Below are 3,959 nucleotides of genomic sequence, written 5' to 3' on the forward strand. Positions count from 1 at the left end.
GTGGGATGGCCACAACATATGGGAGCTCTTACAGACGCTATGCCCAGCAAGCAGAGCTTGTCTCTGGCTCCAGAGAGGACAGGGAATGAATGGATGGTGAAACAGCTGCTTGTCACTCCCTGACCAAGGTCTAGCAGGAGCTACCCGCTCATTAGGACTTTCCACTGGTGTGAGCTCCACTCTAGCCGCTTCCTTTCCCCAGCTGCACAGAAGGATGCAGAGACAGATGTCTCTGTCAGAACGGAGCAGGCTCTGCTTGCTGGGAATAAATGGGAATTTGATTATGTTGCTCTGCACGGCAAGGCTAACACGATTAAAAGGCCAGCAGGCAGGACTCGGAGGAAGGAGGCCCCCTCTCTGTCCCTCTCTCCCTGCAACTAGAGGCTCTCCTTTCCTTCCTCCCCAGCGCCTGCTCTGCCCTGCTGGAATGGAGGGACTGCCTACCTTCTGCCCCTGAACATCACAAAACCCCAGAATCCAGCCAGATCTGAAGGCAGAAGGAAAACAGCAGAGAGACACAACCAGCTCTCCCCAGCCCCGAGAGGTTCCCACCTCCCTCTGCCCTGCCTTCGCCTGACCAAGCTCCCTCGGTATTTACATTACAAAGCAGCCCGCTCTGCTCTCTGGGCTATATTTAGCTCCCTGGCAGAGAACAGCCAGGGAGATGCATTAGCTGCATCCTATCCAGCCGGGGACCATGTACCAGAGGTGCTCACATCTGGCTAGCAGGGACACAAGTTGGCAAGGGGACAGCCCGCTTTACTCCATGGGGGCTAACGCCATGCTGGGGGGCACAAGACTCCACAGGGATCCCTCTTCTCCTTGTGGGCTAATGCCATGCTGAGGGGCACAAGAGTCCACAGGGATCCCTCTTCTCGCAGCCACGAGATTCCTGTGAGGAGCCCCACGGTGCGTGCCTGTGTCAGGTGCTGTCTCTGGAGGTGGCTGAGAGCAGAAAGAGACTGGCCTGACGCCTGCTATGTTTCTCACTGCGTAGACATAGCCTGTGGGGAGCCTGTGCAGTGAGGTTTTCTGAGCTTGTGGTTTCCTTTTGGGGTAAACACCCCCATGGGCTGGGTTGCTGGGAGAGGTGGAACTGACAAAGGCCACCACTGAGGGCATCACCCTGAAAGAAACTGAGAAAGTATCAAAGGTGAGAGGTCAGATCTGCACAGGTTCTCAGCACCGCCGGAGAGGCTGCAGGGTGCTGCTGTGGGCAGCCAGTGCCTCTCCCAGGCCTCCCTGGCTCCAGGTCATGGGGTTTTCCCTATAGCAAATTTCCCCCAGCCTCTAACTCACTTTGTTGCTACCGGAGCTGCCCTGCCTGGGGAGCTAGAGTTGCTCCTGCCCTACCACAAAACTTTGGTGGAGACAGCCGAAGCTTGCAGGAGCTGACTTTGGGCTCCCCTTGGCCGCAGCAACTCTTCAGGGAGTGAGGCACAAAGCCCTGGTGCTTGCTCAGGGTTTGCTGAGGTGACAGAGAGAGCACAGGGTCCTTCTGGCGTTGCAGAGGCACCTCCCTACTGGGAAAATTGTCCCAGAATGTGCAAATCTGGTGCACAAGCCAACGTCATTAATAAGCTTGGCACGAAACTGCTACTCAAAGCCCTAAATATAACCTGAGCGCTGAGCTCTCTTCCACCCGCTCAAGGGGCGTCCATACACTGTGGCAGCTATTTATGGAACAAACTTTATTTCCATGGGCTGAATATCATTTCTGCTCCTTTCAAAACCTTTGTATGGCAGCTTATGCCTCCTGCCCCTTGTGATGACTAATGGGTCCCAGCAGGAACAGGCAGGCTGACAGCGGGAGGACTGGGGCCTCCAACCTTCGCATGACATTGAGGACACCTGTGATGCCCACAGCTCACAGAGGAGGTCCTCCAAACTCCATACTGAGGCTCAGTAAGTGCCTCCAGAGCTGGGCAGCACAGGGAGGGGATTTCTATCAGCCCCCTGATAGGCTTCTCCTGCTGCAGAAGGGGCACCTGACAAAAGGCTAGCCCAGCTCTCGGCAACAGCTCCATCACTGACTGACTGCCCCAGGGAGCAGCCAGATCTGACCCTGCGTGGGCGTCACAGGATGGTACAAGCAGATTTCCACACTTCCTCTCCCATTTCCCCTTCCCTTTGCTCGGCTGCTGGAAATGGAAGGCGGAGGAAGTAGCCCATCCCAGACACCGCCTCCTCCCTCACCACTGGCCTGCAGGTATCTGCAGCATCACCTCTCACCCCACCAGACTCCTCTCTTCGTTGGATGGGGCAAAGCCCCTTGCAAAGACACCCCTTGCGAGGTTTGAGTAGGACAGAGGCACTTCTCGGAAGGGCGGTGCAGGCTGGAGCGTGTCAGAGGAGCCGCCTGCCTGGGGCGGCCGGCGCAGGACAAGAGGGATGTAAACAATCCCCGGCAACCTTAGACAATTCTGGAGTAAATTCAGGCCGATCAAATTAGGTTGCAATATGGTCCCTTCCTCCCTTGGGGAGGCTGGGTAATAGCAGCTGGCTAATCCATTCGCAAAAAGCGCTGTGCACATCTGGAGGAAGACAGCTAAGAGGAGAAAATCCTCCTCTGCCCCTCCGCTCAGCACGGTAATCCCTCTTCCTCCGTAGCATCGAGGCAGAGACCCTCCTAGCTCTGCCTGGCGCCTCAGCGAGCAGCTCCAAGTACCGAACGAGGGCCCAGAGGGCTGTGAGCTGCCCCAGCTCACGGCAAGGCTCAGGGACACAGGGCTGACTGGGGCAGGACTGCCACCCTGGCTCCTGCTCGCCACCCACTGCAGGAATAACAAGCGCTGGAGATGAGTCAGCGTTGGGGCCCCTCCTGCTCTGCGGGCACTAATACGGTTCCATTAGTTCCCATTACGGCAGTATTAGAGAGCAATTTGCTCACAGCTTGCACCACAGCCCTTACAAGGCGGGGGAGCAGGGCTGCTGTACACATGGGAGCATGGCCGGGGGTGACTGATAGCTGCTGCCCCAAATCTGCTTCCCAGCAGAGCTCTGAACCCAGGATCCCTGAGTTCCAGGCTGGTGACAGAGGAGACCATCCAGCCTCTGCCTGCCATGGCAGCAGGCATGGCACCAAGATCCTCTGTGCCAGCTTGTCACCTGCTTGTAAACTGCCTGCTGCTTGCTGGGCATGGCATGACATGGTGACACTAAGCCCAGGAGTAAAAAAGGATGTTTCTGGGCCCAGCCAGCTCAGGAGAAGAAGGAGGCAGCTCCTGCCTTCTACCCCCTGCTTGGTGCCAGGCCCCTGAAGCAGCCCAGGGTCAGTCTTGCAAGTGCTCAGTTTTACTCCAAGCAGGCACAGAGCCAAAGGATTTCCCCTCGGTTACACCTAAGAGCCATTGTGCAAAGTTTGGGGGTGAAAAATGGTAGAAGGGCTTAAATGGTGAAAGAAAGGAGAGGCTGAGACACCAGACACTGTTAGAGGAAGAATAAAGCTGAGCTCCTGGAGGTGCTGACCCAAGAAGAATTTCGGTAAGTATGGTCGGAGTTAGGAATAGGAGCTCACCTGAGCATCATCAGGCACTCTTTGCCTCCACTGGCTCTGCTTGGGTAGAGCAGGGGTGGGTAAGCAGAGCCGTCCTGGTAGAAGAGTTGCACCAAAAGCCAGGACAGATACTCCTCTTGGTGCAAGGTGCCCCCAAAGAGTACATTTCCAGCCAAAACCCTAATCTCAGCCCCCTCATCTTTGCATCATTGCTCCGTCTCATCAGGTGGGATCAAGGTTTCCGAGCCTGGGAATCAAGCAAGGGGACATCTGCCTTGGGGCAGAGGAGGAGAGAATTGGTGTTACCAGAAATCCCTCCCTTATATCCAGTGCACTAAACACCAATAAACTGGCACTGCAGAGACAGAGAAATGTCCAGCCCATAGCCCCGTGACAGAGCTTGTGGGACGCTGTTGGGCACAGATGGCCTGGAGAGGGACCTGGGAGGCATCACAGCCCAGGA

This window comes from Apaloderma vittatum, unplaced genomic scaffold (genome assembly GCF_000703405.1).
Source record: "Apaloderma vittatum isolate BGI_N311 unplaced genomic scaffold, ASM70340v1 scaffold26202, whole genome shotgun sequence".
NCBI lineage: Eukaryota > Metazoa > Chordata > Aves > Trogoniformes > Trogonidae > Apaloderma > Apaloderma vittatum.